Source organism: Leguminivora glycinivorella, chromosome 1, assembly GCF_023078275.1.
Source record: "Leguminivora glycinivorella isolate SPB_JAAS2020 chromosome 1, LegGlyc_1.1, whole genome shotgun sequence".
Classification (NCBI taxonomy): Eukaryota; Metazoa; Arthropoda; class Insecta; order Lepidoptera; family Tortricidae; genus Leguminivora; species Leguminivora glycinivorella.
The window spans coordinates 12,529,834-12,548,786 of record NC_062971.1 but is presented as its reverse complement, the minus strand read 5'-3'; the positions used below and the strand labels follow the sequence as shown (position 1 = coordinate 12,548,786).

Here is an 18,953-nt window from a genome sequence, read left to right as displayed (position 1 = left end):
ATTTTACCATTTATCGCGCTACCATGCTCGTAGATACGCCAGGTATATTATGTGTGGTAGGCAGTGTTCTAGTGTTTATTAGTAGTGTCAGTTTACTTCACGTGGCTATTATGTTGCGTTTTTACTTTTTTACTTATCTTTTTGTTGATATTAAAACTTTTCTGGCAATTTTCTACGTCCGGAAAACCAGGAACCACTATATTAAACAGTGTTATATTGCACATGTCTCCTAATTTCCCGTTCCCCAAGCGACAATGTTGACACCGCAAATCTCAAATAACTTCTTATTGTTCAGCAGGCGTCGGCGTGCTTAATAAAGTAACAAAAAAAAATAACTAAAAAAGTATAGGGTTTAATTATTAATCTTGAGGGGTCGAAATAAGGTTGTTTTTGGAAAATGTATGTTTTTGAGTTGTATCGTTTTTGTTTCGAAGCCGCTATGTGTGAACTGCCGCAGATGGCGGAAATGAAGCCCCGTGGAAACCTCTCCGTCTAACTACCCCTGAACCATCGGTCACTTCAGATAGATTCTATATGTGAAGCATTTGTAAAGACTGAAAATAAGTGGGATAAATAAAAATTTTCTCGGTAATGAAGGGTCGTGGAAACTTCTCTGTTTAACAACGTCTAGAATGGTACATCGCACCTCATACAGATTTTTCATTGTTAAGCATTTGTAAAGACAAAATAATCGTGACAAATCAGAAGTTCGCGTGTCATTTTCAACCCGTGACAAACTTAACCCGTGAACAGGAGGCTAGGTATCAAAAAACTACCAACTTAGCTTGGACTCTAACTCCTGACCTGATCCCCAGTGTATATTTAGAACTCATTTCTAGATTTTACTTTTTACGAGTATAAAGCCCAGGAGACGTGAAGATTGAGACAAGTAAAGATAGTTTTTATGTGTTGTGTGTTGTAAGTACTCACAACTAATAAACCCATGTATGTTCCATCTAGCAGGCAAGACATCTGTCTGCGCATTGCATATGAACTGAAATACTAAACTCCTAAAAAGTCGTATCGTTTCACATGTGTCATATTTACATTTGACTTTTAAGGGATGGGAAAACATTAATTTGTACCTACTAATACTAGACAGATGGACATTTGCACAGAGAGTTTTTTTTTTATTTTAGTCAGTCATCATTTTAAAGAAGCCCGGAAAAATTAGTCACGAGTTCTATCAGATCACAACCAAAAATACATCTTGAAAACTTTTAAAACATTTTTCTACGTCAACCTGTACGAAAATTATTTTAATCTAGTATTATGTTGATGACACTGTATACCTACACTAGTAATTAGAGTTACCTAAATATATTTACAAGTGATAGAAGAATAACTGAACGAGCTGAGATTTTTAAAATATGATTGACCTCCTTGGTCCTGTAAAAAATATTTTGTGAAATCGTCGATTCAAACCTACCAACCTGCCTCTTAAATTACGGAAAGATCGGAATCCAACCGGAAAAGGGAAAGTAATGAGTTTGCCAAGTGTGTCGGAATCCCAAAAACTGCAGATTGCAGACCAGGGGTTATAATCTGGGGGCTTTAATGTAATTTCTGTAATTTTTGCCATTTTACTACCAGCGTACTTAACTCGCCGAGGTGTTAACCGGTAAAGTTTAAATGCTCGAGATAGAGACAACATCTTATTTAAGATAATGTTGGACAGCTTAATCACGTGTTTTGGTCATATTATCGAGAATATAGCAATTTTAACAACTTATAACAGCACCAAGCAATCAAGGGAAAGTAGATTACAATGGTTACATACATTACAACTTTAGCCCACTTATCGTAAATCTATACTTAATACTTATACTTAATATTATAAATGGGAAAGTGTGTGTGTCTGTTTATTTGTCCGTCTTTCACGGCAAAACGGAGCGACGAATTGACGTGATTTTTTAAGTCGAGATAGTTGAAGGGATGGAGAGTGACATAGTCTACTTTTTGGTCCTTTCTGGCTCCCCACACTTCCCTAAAATAGGAGGTGGAAGTTTGTATGGAGCATTAGGCAATTTTCGAATTTAGTGCAAGCGAAGCCGCGGACAAACGCTAGTATTTAATAAACATCCAAAAACATGATTTGAATAGGTGCTATAAAGATAAAGATTATGTAGTTGCACTAAAGCTCGCTAAAATATTATGGTCGGTCATAATATTTCATCGGTCATACTTATATTTTAGCCCTAAGAGCTGGAGAATTTCCCCAGATTTAAAATCCTCTATTATGTATTCGTAGCGAGACAATCTAAAAAAGTCACCAGGAGCAATATTAACATCATATTAAACGACACAATTACTACCTGCTTCCATCGCGATCCTTAGAGACGAAAAACAGTCATATAAAAGACATTCAACTCTTGTTTCGGCATTCCTGAACTTCAATAGACAGCCGGCCTTATTGTCAAAGCCGCAGATCCATGTTGAGCTTTTTTTTGTGCGACTCGAATTACATTTATTGAACCCATCACATAAAAGCTAGGCTAGAGATGGGAAAGAAATTTACAAAGCAAACTTTTTTGATATTTCAATTTATCGACAAAGTCAGACAGATTGAAAAATGTGAAACAAATAAAACAACGATTTGATGCCCCAGTTCCCCAATGATTTGTTTACGTGGAAAATTGGTTTACGTTTCCATTTGCATTTAAATTATTGGATTACAATTTAGCCCTGCCATCAATTACGTAACTGAAATCACAATCACTTTATTGATTGGAGGGTCTAAGCCAAGTAAGCAAATACGTAAATGTCGTTTCAAAGCTTTATATTAGTAACTAGTTTTTTAAAGGTGCGCGGGGCCCGAGGGCCCCGCGGTATTCTTTTTGGGCTTTTGTGCTTTGCTTTTTGTGCTTTGCTTATGCTTTTGCTTCTTTTTGTTTTTGTGCTTTGCTTATGCTTTTGCTTTTTGTTTTTGTGCTTTGCTTGTTTGATTTATTGCTTTGCTTGTTTGCTTTTTTGCTTTAGCCTTTGCGTGCTTGGGAGCACTCTCTGCCCGCAGCTCGGCCTGCGGCCTCGCGTGCTTGGGAGCCTGTCAGACACGCTCCGGGCCTTCGGCCCTCCGCGTAGTTACTGTGGGGGTTGTAGGGAAGTTGGAGCTTAAACACGACCCAATAGTAAAAGTGTCTTGAGAAGCTCACGACGGGCCTACGGCCTGCGGCCTCGTTTCGCTTCTCTAAGACACTTTTACTATTGGGTCGTGTTTAAGCTCCAACTTCCCGGACCGCCGGCGAGCCGATCAGGGACGCTCCGGGCCTTCGGCCCTACGCGGAGCTCGGCCTTCGGCCTTCGCTGGGTTCCGAAGCTCCGCGTCGGGCCTTCGGCCCGCCGCTTCGCTTGTTAAGATACTTTTAATTATTCTTCTGCTTGGGAGCACAGTCTGTACGCAGCTCGGCCTGCGGCCTTCGCGTGCTTGGGAGCACTCTGCCCGCAGCTCGGCCTGCGGCCTTCGCGTGCTTGGGAGTCTCTCAGACACGCTCCGGGCCTTCGGCCCTCCGCGTAGTTACTGTGGGGGTTGTAGGGAAGTTGGAGCTTAAACACGACCCAATAGTAAAAGTGTCTTGAGAAGCTCACGACGGGCCTGCGGCCTGCGGCCTCCGGCCCGTCGTTTCGCTTCTCTAAGACACTTTTACTATTGGGTCGTGTTTAAACTCCAACTTCCCGGTCCGCCGGCGAGCCGATCAGGGACGCTCCGGGCCTTCGGCCCTACGCGGAGCTCGGCCTTCGGCCTTCGCTGGGTTTCGAAGCTCCGCGTCGGGCCTTTGGTCCGCCGCTTCGCTTATTTAGATACTTTTTGTTATTGTTTTCTTGGGAGCACAGTCTGCACGCAGCTCGGCCTGCGGCCTTCGCGTGCTTGGGAGCACTCTGCCCGCAGCTCGGCCTGCGGCCTTCGCGTACTTGGGAGCCTGTCAGACACGCTCCGGGCCTTCGGCCCTCCGCGTAGTTACTGTGGGGATTGTAGGATTTGTAGGGAAGTTGGACCTCCGGCCTGCGGCCTCCGGCCCGCCGCGTCGCTTTTTAGACACTTTTACTTATATTTTCTTGCTTGGGAGCACTGTCTGTACGCAGCTCGGAACTTGGACCGGAGCAATGACCGTCGGGCTGTAGAACGCTCCCTCAGGCTGGTAGGGAAATTTGACTTTGTCCCCTCTCGCCGCCGTTTTTGACTTTTCCAAAAATTTTTTTTCTCATTTCTATTTTTGGCCCCCGTTCTTACCACGTGCCAAATTTGAACGCGCTCGGACCGAAAATAAAAAAAAAAATTTCAAAGTCGGCCATTTTGAAATTTTGTAAATGCCATTCGATGGACCTCAGATAACTGTACAACATTAGTTTAAGCACTATCAACCTTTTTCCTACCGTTACGGAGCTATGGGGATTTAAAAAAAAAACCTCCATACAAACTGGTAGGGAAATTTGACTTTGTCCCCTCTCGCCACCGTTTTTGACTTTTCCAAATTTTTTTTTCTCATTTCTATTTTTGGCCCCCGTTCTTACCACGTGCCAAATTTGAACGCGCTCGGACCGAAAATAAAAAAAAAAAATTTCAAAGTCGGCCATTTTGAAATTTTGTAAATGCCATTCGATGGACCTCAGATAACTGTACAAGATTAGTTTAAGCCACAGAACACCCCACTAGAAGCCAAATGCAAGCGATATTGTTCGAGACGCAAATCACCAATCCTTGCGGAGTGAGGCGGGCGCGCACGGTACTGCCATTGGTCGTTTCAAATAATGGCGCGCCTTTATGATTAGCAGTAGGGATGGGAATGGGACATGTCTATTATAGACAATGGTACCGGTACCAGTACTGTGGTGAATTTGTTTTGCAACAAATTATAATATTATAATTAAATTATAATAAGGCCTAGTTACCCTTCGGGTTGGAAGGTCAGATGGCAGTCGCTTTCATAAAACTAGTGCCTACGCCAAATCTTGGTAGTAGTTTCCAAAGCGGACCCCAGGCTCCCATGAGCCGTGGCGAATGCCGATGCCGGGATAACGCAAGGAGGATGATAATTGTGATAGCATCTCAATAAAAATCATTCTAGTAACTAATAACTAAACTGTGCATTTTTACTTACGTTTACTAAGTTAAATAACCAACTAAATATTCTAAACTAATCAATGAACTAAATACCACTACAGACTCTACAGATTCTAGATAATTATTCACTATTACAAATCTGCTTTCTTTTATATTTCATAAAATGGTAGCACATGGTACGAACGGCAGTACGAAGTTCCCGCAACAGACATAAACTAACATGGCCCCATGCCTAGTCGTTTACGTGAAAGGGATAGCATATCACATTGTTAACTCGGTAAAGAGGGATGGACGCGCCTCGGCGCCGCTCAGCACAACCATATTGACCAGTATAAATGAACTCCGCGGACAATAAACAATATTCAACAAAATAATTAATTTGACTTAACTGTGGAATGTTGTTCCATCTTTTTTACATGTAGAAGTGTTAGAAGACTTGCCACACCACTTTATGCTGTAAGAGACCATTGTTTGCAACCAAAATTGATTATTTAAGATTTTTTCCCGAGCGGACACGGACACTGTTAGCGGGTCGTATACTTGGGCGCTACTGATCGGTGTCGCACGCGTTCAAACTTTTATAAACCTGATTTGTCGTATGCTTGGTGACCGCGAGTCGCCCTGTAAGGGCCATCTTGTTGTATTGATCTGTGGTTTAAGCACTATTAACCTTTTCCCTACCGTTACGGAGCTATGGGGATTTAAAAAAAGGACCTCCATACAAATTTCAATTGGCCTTCAAAGGGCGCCATTTTGAATTTTTCAAAATTTTCTTTTTGTATACTAATCTTGGGGTGGCTATCTACCCGTGTGCAAAATTTTAGCGCGCTCGGACCATTTTGAAATTTTTCAAAAAAAAAAGTCGGCTATTTTGATTTTTTTTTAATGCCATTCGATGGACCTCGGGTGACTGTATAACATTTGTTTGAGCACTTTTCACTTCTTTTTACCGTTACGGAGCTATGGTAATTAAAAGAAAAACCTCCATTCAAATTTCAATTGGCCCTCAAAGGCCGCCATTTTGAATTTTTCTGAATTTTCTTTTTGAATACTAATCTTAGCGCGACCGTCCACCCGTGTGCCAAATCTCAGCGCGCTAGGACCATTTTGAAAATTTTCAAAAAAAAAAGTCGGCCATTTTGATTTTTTTTTAATGCAACTTTTTTCTACTCGGATACCTGTATGACATTTGGTCGAGCACCCCCCGGCTATCTCGTACGGTTTAAGAGTTGCCATACAAAATAAAAGTGGCCAGTTTTCCCACATTTGTAGCACTTTTCAATTTTTTTTTATTTCATTTGAATCAAGGCCACTTGGAGATTCTATGACCAAAATTTGAGCTCTCCACGACAAACTTGAAAAATCGTCAAAAAAAAAAGTTGGCCATTTTGAAAAAAAAATGGCGGCGTCAAAAACTGCCCAGGGTCCTCTATGACATTTGGTCGAACACTCCCCGGCTAACTCGAGCCGTTTGGCCAGGCCGTCCAACATTTTTTTACCCGGAACCGGTAGACCGACCGTCTGATCTATCCGGGGTCGCAGGACCAAACTCTATACGACCACACCAAACACTGCCACCTTCAAATCCCCCTTCTGCCTATTTTTTGAAAAATGTCAGTCGGGTTGTAGCTTTATATTATATAGAAAAGTAAATCGAGACGTGCATCTGTATATGTGCTCTAATTATTAAGTACATTGTGCTCTAATTACACGCACATATTGCAATACTTAAGTACTGCTGCTAATGTTCAAATTCCATAAAATATGTCCGATGAAGGGAAACTTATTTACAAAGTATTCCTTGATAGCAGAAAAAAATGTACGTACCTATGTTAAAAGCAGTGTTAGAAAAATAACTGTTTTCGTAGGTTGATATACTGAGTTTTAACTTCTGATTAGCAGAAACGTCTGCAATCGATGCCGTTAGGCTTAGAATAAATTTAAAAGTGGAAAATGTCTGCCTTGGGTGAGACTTGAACTCACGGCTTCTGGATCGATACTCCAGCGCTCTGCCAACTGAGCCACCAAGACTTCAACCAAGCCAGCGAAATTTTCCACTACTAAGGTCAATGGGACCCGTAGCGACATCTACCGTAAGTGTTAAACTTCTTAAACGGCAACCGGAGTTTCAAGTCATATTGGAAATTCACCAGTTACGATGCGCTAACCATGCTAAATTTTAACTTCTGATTAGCAGAAACGTCTGCAATCGATGCCGTTAGGCTTAGAATAAATTTAAAAGTGGAAAATGTCTGCCTTGGGTGAGACTTGAACTCACGGCCTCTGGATCGATACTCCAGCGCTCTGCCAACTGAGCCACCAAGACTTCAACCAAGCCAGCGAAATTTTCCACTACTAAGGTCAATGGGACCCGTAGCGACATCTACCGTAAGTGTTAAACTTCTTAAACGGCAACCGGAGTTTCAAGTCATATTGGAAATTCACCAGTTACGATGCGCTAACCATGCTAAATTTTAACTTCTGATTAGCAGAAACGTCTGCAATCCATCGATTGCAGACGTTTCTGCTGCAGCGACATCTACCGTAAGTGTTAAACTTCTTAAACGGCAACCGGAGTTTCAAGTCATATTGGAAATTCACCAGTTACGATGCGCTAACCATGCTAAATTTTAACTTCTGATTAGCAGAAACGTCTGCAATCGATGCCGCTAGATGGTGGTAGATGTCGCTACGGGTCCCATTGACCTTAGTAGTGGAAAATTTCGCTGGCTTGGTTGAAGTCTTGGTGGCTCAGTTGGCAGAGCGCTGGAGTATCGATCCAGAGGCCGTGAGTTCAAGTCTCACCCAAGGCAGACATTTTCCACTTTTAAATTTATTCTAAGCCTAACGGCATCGATTGCAGACGTTTCTGCTAATCAGAAGTTAAAATTTAGCATGGTTAGCGCATCGTAACTGGTGAATTTCCAATATGACTTGAAACTCCGGTTGCCGTTTAAGAAGTTTAACACTTACGGTAGATGTCGCTACGGGTCCCATTAACCTTAGTAGTGGAAAATTTCGCTGGTTTGGTTGAAGTCTTGGTGGCTCAGTTGGCAGAGCGCTGGAGTATCGATCCAGAGGCCGTGAGTTCAAGTCTCACCCAAGGCAGACATTTTCCACTTTTAAATTTATTCTAAGCCTAACGGCATCGATTGCAGACGTTTCTGCTAATCAGAAGTTAAAATTTAGCATGGTTAGCGCATCGTAACTGGTGAATTTCCAATATGACTTGAAACTCCGGTTGCCGTTTAAGAAGTTTAACACTTACGGTAGATGTCGCTACGGGTCCCATTGACCTTAGTAGTGGAAAATTTCGCTGGCTTGGTTGAAGTCTTGGTGGCTCAGTTGGCAGAGCGCTGGAGTATCGATCCAGAGGCCGTGAGTTCAAGTCTCACCCAAGGCAGACATTTTCCACTTTTAAATTGATATACTGAGTCCAATATTTTAACTCTGCATTAAATGTTTAAAAAATAAAATGTCTTTATCGATATCGGGCAAGAAGCCACCGGCACATCACTAATCGCGAGTTTTGCGTCGGCCCACGCGCAGGTTTGTACAATACCTCGTCCTTACATTGATTTAATTTGCTACATCAACACGCGCGGTTGATTTGTATGTTCATTGTTGTGTCGAGGCAAAAAACGTATGTTTTTATTGCCGCCATAAAATAGTTTAATAGACTATCTATTGCTTTGAAATTCTTTTGTGATTGATAATGTTGCCAAGTCGAATTAAACCTTTGTATAACACACTAATTTACAAATCGCGTGATATGTATCGGAGAACTTGGGACTCTCCGTTATTTTCATTATTATGGTGTTTGTTTATGGAGACCTACCTACTCTCGAAAACAAATAGGAGTAACTAATAACAATGCTTAGTTTTTTGTCTCAACTTACACAAAAAACTAAGCATACTGTTGCCAAGCTGTAATATGGTGTGAGCGAACTATGATGCCATAGCTAGTTTATAGGTCGATGATATTTGTGTTATGCACAAAAAGCTGATCAGCTGATGACGATATCTCAGATTTCCAATTAAATTTGACCTATGTATGCTATGTATTTTTATATGAAACTGTATATTCTAGATTCAATATTATTATGAACAATAATTACAACAATAAATTGCTCTGATAATTAAGTTTAAGATCTGAGCTGAAGATTAAGATCATAATATATATATAATGAACTATTCATAAGAGCTTGTAATTAGGCCTACATGAATAAAGATATGTTTGAGTGAGAGTAAATTCTTTCTTATAAAATCTTAGTGAGTCTGTAAAATGGTTCTTATTACAATAATATCAGCAAGATATAATTGTCTAAAAAAGTTTATTTTGTTGCATTAGCACTGATTGACTAGCACGTTATCTATTCGCGCATTATACAAGTAATGATCTAAGTTACTAGATTTTGTCTATCATGGATTTCGGCAATGTAACTCCTAATTCCATCGATTATTTATTTTGTTTGTAAGTATTTGGTGAATTTCATTTAAAACTACGTTTCATGTTCATTATATTGATAAAATATTTTGAAACATCTGAGAACAACCCTATTAAGGCATTGTTTTTGTCGAGTTTGTTTCTAGGTTTTGGAGAATTATCAATTATCAATAAACTAAATTTATTCATATAGATTTTGCGTTAGGTTTGTTTGTGATAGGTTTCGGACTCTGTAACTAACTTGCGATCGAGTCCGCAAGTTAGTCATAACATAATAATATCATGTATATTTAAAAATAAATGAGGATTTAATTGTGGTCACTGCAATATCACGATTTCATTATTTTTCAACCCCGTGATTGCTAAGAAAGCCGTATTGAGACTTGAGCAAACACCCACCTTTGTTGGGAATAGAGGAGAGAATTTCCGTACGTTATTGTGATCCTTTAAACTCTCTATAATCGTAATGGGCAAATTATCACACTAATGCAAAGTGGCACGTGGCAAGATTAACTACAAAAATAAATAAATGATGTGGCAGATAGGTAATGAACTAGTCAAACGTTGCCTTCGTTCCTTTATTTTGTTCTTTCTCGCAAAGTACAAAAAATTGAAATAAATATATATTATTTATCAGAGACACACCCTGGCACCGTAATTGCTCAAACGTGATAGTGATAGGTCGCGTGAGGCTTTTTGCAATGGTTTGCTAGAAGACAGAACAGCTGCTGCGAGCAGCTGGCACTGTATAGAAACTCGTTGCAAACATCTATAAAAACACATTGCAGTGTAATATCTCTTCCGCAAATCTCTTTACATTCTCATAAACTAGTTATCGTTAAAGACATCGAGAGAATCGCACTGTGTGGAACTCAATACTTTTCAGGGTTCCGTATTTCTGATAAACTTAAATTAGATATATTGAATAAGTCATATTATTTATTTATTGATAATAAAATTGTATGCGTCAGCATATCTTTACACAAAGTCACACTAAATACCTACTGCTCTTACAATCATACAAAGTGGTCGACATTTATGAAATTTTCTGAAGTATAGGTTATTAGAATTTACGTTCTAATTGTTGTCACGTTTTGATTGACGATTTGCAAGATTGATGAATGTTTACATTTTTTAAGTTAGAATACATTCAATGACGTATTCCTGTAGATTTTTAAGAAAACCACAACAGAAGGGAAATCGCTTCATAATAGAGATATCTTGGAAGTATCTTATCATTAATAAATAATAAATTATGTGGCAAGCGCATACCAGACAACATGACAAAACTCGATAAAGATGTCAATATATGATATATTTCTTTTCCTCCCAATACGAATACACCCCTCAGCATTACAAAAACAAAGCTAATAGGAGCATTCTCCAGCCTTCTTTTGACAATGATATCCTAATTGGGAGCCAGATGCTCCACACACACGTGCCGATGGTAGCCTTCATGCCACTCAGATGAAACTCTAACCCAAGAAAAACTCAGCCATATTCTGGTACACTTAAGGTCTAAACACAACAGCCTATCTGCTCAATGATTGATTTATACCTGAAAGAGAAATAGAACCTTATGCCGTGGAAACAAATCTTCATGTTCATTGGTACCCTTTAGATATAATTTTAAGGCAACCAAAACTGCAGAACGCATCAAAAAAAGTGTGGTTGGATCACTTTTCTGGTATTTAAGAATGAGGCGTATTTTATTATAATGTCGGCACACTTAGGACTTTTTAGAACTCGTTCCAGTTTTTTTAGCAAGGTCGTGCATTCGGTTTCCGAGAAAGGTGCAAAATGTAGTTTGTGGGTCAATCGGTGTAAATCGCCCCTTGACAGATGTTCTGGAAATGTTACCTTACGTGTCGTGTCTTGTCAGAAGTCGGCTTACCTGAAATGAAATAATGGATTATTGTTTAGCTATTTGCAATCAATATAGTATTACACTAAACACGTAAGTATGTAAATTGAATTCTGTACCTTCGTTGAATTGTCGTTCATTAGCCAAATATTATTATACATATTATTACCATAATCTGTCAGTGTATTATTCACTGATATTGACGAAATACGAGTAAGTATATAATGGATTTGACTAATGATAGCGTGACCACAATATAGGTAAACCAATCCAAAAGCAAGTGAACTATTTCAAATTTAAATGTTAATGTGCGATAATTTTATATGCAGATCGTATTTTAGCTTTTCATGCGCAACCCCGCTTAAGTATCTAACCAGTATCCATTTATTTAATTAACCTACGTTAATAACTGTTTATTCGATCATTCAGAGCCTACACAGAATTTAATTCAGTACGGTACTTTTCTTGTGCACGTATGTGATTCAGTTGGTCCCAAAGTAAGTATAAGAATGAAACGTTGCCATCTAAAGCAAATCTTTCGTCGGATCGTTGCAGAGGCAAAGGCATTAATAACTGGATATTGGGAAGACTTGGAGCAAACTTAAGCACGGAGCAAGACTCATCCAGATGGCAGCGTACTGAGGACGCTGACTTCCTTTACAGTCAGCGATTAATATACTGTGTCAACCAGTCCTCCAAAACTATCGTAACACATCTTTGTTACCAAAAAATAAATATGTATTGCGGTATATCTGGCGCTTTGTCTGTCACAGTATATTTAAAGCATACTGTAAGGTCTTTACATATGATTCAGTTGCCCATGGGCTCAAAAGCTCTTTCAAATGTGCCTCAGTATTTTCTCTTTTCTGTGGTAGGTGTCAAAAGCAATAAAAGAGCGACGTCAAAGAAAACTTTTACTTAGTTTCAGTTGGTCGTAGTCAAACAATCAGTGGAAGAATAGACTTCGGTCGTACGCCATTAATTACTTTTCCTCATTTACACAGTTCGGTCGGAAAGAGACGCGTAAGTGAGGAAAATAATTATCGCTTTAGGCTGGATCAATCAATCTCTAAGAAAAAAGTATACGCTTATATATCATTCTCATAATAAACATTAAATAAATGTCAGATACAAAGAAAAAAAATAATTATCGAGAAAAATAACAAGTTAAAATATTTTTTAGATTTGTTCTTAGAGTGTTAATGGCAGCGCCATCTCTCTTCGCTAGCTTGTAATCACCTGAGTTGATCAATCATACTGTTCTACCTCAGGGATGGCCAGAGGGCGCCACGAGCCTTCGGAAATGTCATATACTTAGAAAAACCGATAGCCGATATTCGCCCGGTAAGCGGAGTACGCTGGTTCGTTTCCAGCTCGGAGCACTGGAGGCTTTGGTCACTTTTTCTTTGTATATCATTCTCATAATAATTTGTTCTGGATTCTCATAAATCTCTGCATCTTACCCAAATGTTGACTAATAAGATATTATTTGAATATGATAACACCACATTTATTTACTCATAAATCTTATTTGATAGTGTGCTTGAATATTCTATCGCAATTTTCTACGAGAAAATAAAGGAAGATCACTAAATCTCTTATCTCGTATAAGATGAGTGAGGATCCGGCAGTCAAGAGTCGTCCAACTCGTTGTCCTGTTGATCAGGGTCATCCTAAATATCCTTCGACGGATAGAGTGGAAACAGATCTCCACAAACTCGGCGTCAGCAAAAGCTGACGTGATATCGCTCTGGATTGAGCAAAGTGGCATGCTCTTGTTTTGGAGGCGAGGGCTCATTTTGGGATATTGCACTAACAAAGTAAATAAATCTCTTATATCGCATACGATTATGTATTGGTCGTGCGTGCCTTATGAAAACGAAATGTAACTAAACATGTACTAATTGACCTATAAATTCAAAAACACGTTATATTGATCGATAAACCAACGTGGAACCAAACCCTCATATTGGCGATTCGTGCCGGCAAAGCTCATTAAACTAAATTGATTGCATGTCTAGAACGATTGAATTTATTAATAAATAAATGAAAATCAACTGACCTTGGCCACATTAGTCGTTAAACGATCAATCACGAGAAAGTTATGTTATGTAACATAATTGACCGGTAAAGGCGAATTCGAAAGAGATTTGGGTACAATTCACGCGAGTCTCAATAATGATTAATAGTATGAAGCGTTCAGCGAGGATTTTAAGAACCAATGGTGCCATTGAAACTTAATTAAAATATCTAATACGCAATTCAGCTCTCAGTTTATCAGTATTATTTATTGCGAGTTAACCAAACTGTATGTATAAAATTTTACCTCCTAAAAGTAACTTATAGGTGCCTATACCTAGTCTACCTACCAGTTACATGATTGATAATTTATGTTTAACCGTTATTACTTGAAAAAAAGCTAACAACCAAAACGTGTTACATCTTTATTAATAAATAGTAATCTTGCAGTCTGTATGAATTGTATAATATAGGTAATAAATAAATATTTATTGAAACTACGAGTACCAAACCTATAGACCACAACTTAGGAATTAACGACTCATTCGCTGGTCTCGTGGTTCTCGTACGTTGTTCCATTCGACGGTAATCATAATTAAAAATGACAACCTTAACCATACCAATATTTAACGGTATTTTATCGTTAGCATAAATTAAATGAATTAACTTTTTTATTAACTACAATATAAGTACCTCAAGCTCCTGCAGTGATGTAACGATTATTAATTATTATTACATTTATTACTTTGTCATTGTATTTCTAGATTGTATTTTTTTAATGGCTGGTTGGACTGTAATTTAATATTGAATTGAATTATTCGACGAGAATTTTAAATTGTTTGCCGTGTGGTTATAATTGTTGCATTATGAATATAAATTGACTTCATTTGCAAGGGATATCAGGTTAAATTACGTTTGTAATTGTTTTATTGTGGATACGGGTTTAACAACAGCGAGTATATGAATATAAATACTTTGATATTTGTGGGATACAAAACAAAGTTTATATCTTAATCCCCTTATTCATAAACGTACACTAAAGTTATCAAGCCGATAAAGTTCGTTGTCCCTTTCTATCACACCAATACCTCGGAAAGGGACAAACGAACTTTATCGGCCTGATAAGTGATAACTTTAGTGAACGTTTATGAATAAGGGGGTTAATCTTTTGAGTAATCCTTGTTTCATCGAATCGTTGCCGTAACATCAAAATTAGGGCTGAACCGCACAGTGACCAAGTGTACCTATTGTTTATGTAAGGTACAACGCGACATATCGTCACTATAAAAAAAACTTGTATCTTGAAATGAAAAGAAAATTGTAGTAAGTATGTATGGAAAGCATGTAGACTTACTGCGTTTTAACTTTGAGGAACAGCGTGAGATACGAGATTTTTTTTTAAGTAGTGACGATATCTCGACTGGTCCATGTTTTACAATGTTTGCATTATTAAATAGAGTGTCCACCGGTTATATGGTAGGCGTGTGTGGATACATGTAGAACTCAACATCATATTGTAATAATGGAAAAAATGGATCAGTTGCAATTGCCACCCAGTCGAGATTTACCCCTCTGTACCTTATTCATATAATTATTGATATGTTTAAAACAAAAAGAATGTTGAACGAAAACGTTGTAAGATACCTACCTATTTTAATGTCTTGTGATGTTACATAGATCGTAAATTGAACTAAAACATTCATTCAAACAATTCATCATCGAAAGTACCTAATTAAGAGGCTACAGGAGCGAAAATGCAAATATGGAAAGGAGGCCCCCTTTCAATGTGGGAATTTAAGTTAAATATATTTGTGTTATTAACTAGATTTATCGAAAAAAAAAATGTCTACAGAACAACTCGGTTAAAAGATATTGCAAAAAAATCTTTAAAATTGAGGTTCTGCTCTCGACTGTTTCCTCCTTCAAAACTTAATCAATCGTAACGAAATTCGATAATCTGCATAACAATGAAATAATCTGTGTCGGACGGTTTAGTTTTTTTGGCTAATTGTTACCAATTTTGAATACCACACCTTTTTTGCGCCATAATCAATAAAGCCGTTTTTGAAAATTTTTGATGGACTCGTCGTAGCGTCTTTAAAAATAAGAATATGAAAAAAATCAAAACGGTCCAACACAGATAAAAATTATGTGTTGAAAAAATCATTGCTCTATCGAAAACCAGGGAGGAAATAGTCGAGGGCGTTTGTATTGTATGGAGAATTGACCCCTCCTGTATCGTCTTAAGTAAAACAACAGAATACATTTTAATTATAATAAAGGTAAACGATACATCTAAAAACTCGGAGGGCGGCCCACTCTACGCGTCTAATATCCCATAGAGCCATAGATAATAAAAACATAGCATTTATTAATTAAGAAAATTATGAACGTAAGGACCATTCATTGACGTAAAGTATGTGTAATCATATTTCAAACAGCCCTAACCTGTTCTGATATATACCGTGGTAACGGACGTCAAATAAAATAACTAGTAATCGTCCCTTTAAACTCATTGTCCTAGTGATTTCACTAGTGCGAGAAGTGGTTCATTTCGAGGTGGAAACTTCGGAGCCTTCGGAGGGCCATCTGTACTGAAAAACGTTGTACGATAACGTGCAAAAAGGAAATTCGTAACTCGTGTCGATTTAAAACACTCCTTTCGGTCGTGTTTTAATTTATCGCCACTCGTTTCGACTTATTTTTTAAGCATTTGTATTGTAATGTACTATTATGCTCAATAAGAGTAAGGCGACATAAATGTTTTAATTAGAAGAGCTAATTAATAGTGTATAATTGTATCTTTTTAGCTTTGTATGCTCTACTCAGATTAAATGGGATATTTTACACGTCATGTACAATTAGTACCTTTTCCCCTCACTAGTTCGGAAACACGTGTTTTGTCCTTTAATATCAGTGGGTAAAAACGAATTTTATCCACTAGTGGGTAAAGTAATTTGACCTTGAATAAAGTCAAATTCAGTGCTTTAAAATTGATAAAAGTAGGTAAATCTAGTAATAAAGATGATTTACCACCTGTGGAACTACTGGAAGCAGTGATAAACGCATTTTTTGCGTTTGTAGTTTCCTCGCTATAGTGAGGGGAAAAGTTTTGTGTTACACGCGGGTGCAAATGTATTTTAGTTCTCGTGTGTTAAAAAACTCGCAAGTTCAGGATTCTATTCTCGAACCACTCGCTTCGCTCGTGGTTCAACTATAGACTCCTTTCACTTGCTCGTTTTTCAATTCCACACTCGGCGTTAAAATACAACTTTGCCCCCTTGTATAACAAATAACTATTATTTGTTATTGAATGGTACTGAAATCACGACACCAGTTACCCATGTTAAATTCAGGAAGTAACCTTATGGTACACTGCCAATATAACGGCCCAGCCACGACATTGGTCTAAGCGCGGCAGCGGCGAGCGGCAGCCATACGTGCGAATGAAAAGTCCCATCGCTGTGTCTCGCTTCAATGTATGGCCGCCGCTCGCCGCTGTCGCGCTTAGACCAATGTCGTGGCTGAGCCATAATAAGGTCTACCTTTAAACTAGGTAGGTATAATAGTAATCTTTGTTCCTTGCTTTTTCAGGTTCAATTCTGACACACGTCGGTTACCATGCTGCGGTTCGATTTCAAAGTATATTATAGAAGTGTTACAGAAGATCGCAGGTTCAAATCCTGCCGGTGGTTCGTTTAAGCATGTGTAGATTACAGACTTAAGCTAAATTATCTAGTATTTTTATTTCTAGTTATGGTGCTGACTGTATGCACATGAATCACAAATAAATAATGCGTCAGACTTACACCCCCCGCTGCGCCTCAACAGCTGCTATGCACTTCGACAACGCGGTCCCAGTCTGCAACTCTGCATTATGCGGTATGCACTTTTTATGTCATCTGTGATATGCCATAAGTAGTTTTCGTTATGTTATGTTATATACATACATACATACATACATACATACATACATATAATTACGTAATCAATTACTAGCTTTACTATAGTATCCCGGTGGGAATAAAGCCGCTGGGTAGGCAGAGCACATGAACTACTAAGTTTCAATGCCACCCTTGGCAAAAAGAGGTTGAAAGAAATCCAAATTGAGACATTGCAGTGACAGGTACGCCACAATTTAACCCATATATCCCACAGTCGTCTTCTACGACACCCACGGGAAGAAAGGGGGTGGTGAAATTCTTAACCTGTCGCCACACGGGTTATGTTATATTGATATTTAAGTAAATTTATAATAATATATTTTTCTCAAACATGGTATGAAATATTGATGTTATGTGCCTTATAATTGGCAGCGAAGTATGACGTTGCAGGTGCGGCTAGGACGATTGATAGATAATGGAATTTCATACAAACCTTGCAGGCCAAGGCCGGCAAAGTCCTCTTTTTTAATTTCCAAACACAGATAATTGTGACATAACATCCAGGTATTAGACGTGCCGACTGCAACTGGTACGGGCCCTAGACAATATTTGATTTTGGGTGCGTTTTCATACAAAAAATTTTTTTTCGTTTTTTTTTATTTTTTTTTAACTTTTTGTTTTTTTATAAGCGTATACGGGGTATCAAAGGGGAACGAAAATTCGATTATTTTTGCGCTACGACGCACCGTTTAGGAAATACAGCCATCCAAAGTTACTATTTTGAGTAGACTTTATTTATTTCATACCATGTTTGAGAAAAGCACTATACATACCTCGGCGGGAAATGGGGTTGCCCGCCTCAGACCTATCCGGCCTCGCTTCGCTCGGCCGTCTATATGTCTTCGGCCGACAACCCCCTTTGTCCCGGCCTCTGTAGTAATGTACTATTATATTGACCACATTTGACGTCTTAAAAAAATGAATTGCATATTTCTGTTCGAGTTTAGTAGTTAGTAATCACTTTATTGTGTAGGTACAACAGTTTATATTAAATTTGTAGAAGTATTTCTAGGTGTGTGTTTATTTGCTCCAAACGCAAACTAGACTAAATTAAATGTTATCAAAGTCCTACAAAGTGACGGCTCGATTGGAACTTTGACATTTCTTCAAACTAAAAGGTAATTTTTGATATAGATACATAGTAGGTACCTTCATACATATAAATCATATTTACCGTATTAATAAAATTCAATTTGGGGTTTGGTTTTTTTTGTTTCATTCACAACAGCAAAAGTCAAACAAATCGATCAAACTGTTAAGGAAAGACAACTGTCCTGTCCGTACACCAAATAAATAAATTAGGTTACTTCTGACATTTATCGAATGTAATCGTATATTATTTCCCAATGAAAACGAGTTTGTAAACAAATGTACGAGCAACGCACAAGTATCGTAAACATACATCGTATCGAACATGTCGAAACACATGTAGAATGTGCGAAAATTATACTTCAACATAATTTGTTGTTGGCAGTTAGTTGTATTTTGTATTAAAACCGGCTTGGATATAATGATCTTAATTTTGCAGCTTATTTAAGAAGCTGATTGAGCAACAAGTCATATCAGTAATATCTTCTTGATTTCGAATTATAGTTGTGTTAATAATTACCGCTTTAATTT

The 18,953-nt window shown here is 38.2% G+C and overlaps 1 protein-coding gene across 2 annotated transcripts in view; it reads right to left on the bottom strand.

Moving 5' to 3' along the window:
- LOC125230139 (rho GTPase-activating protein 7) overlaps positions 1–18,953 on the bottom strand; it is a 311,981-nt gene that overhangs the window by 225,095 nt on the left and 67,933 nt on the right. The window contains exon 3 of one of the 2 annotated variants that reach the window (XM_048135189.1): positions 11,367–11,400. The exons of the other annotated variant lie outside the window; for it this stretch is intronic. The gene's annotated coding sequence lies outside the window, so the exon portion shown is untranslated. The remainder of the gene's footprint in view (positions 1–11,366; positions 11,401–18,953) is intronic. 2 annotated transcript variants of the gene reach the window in all.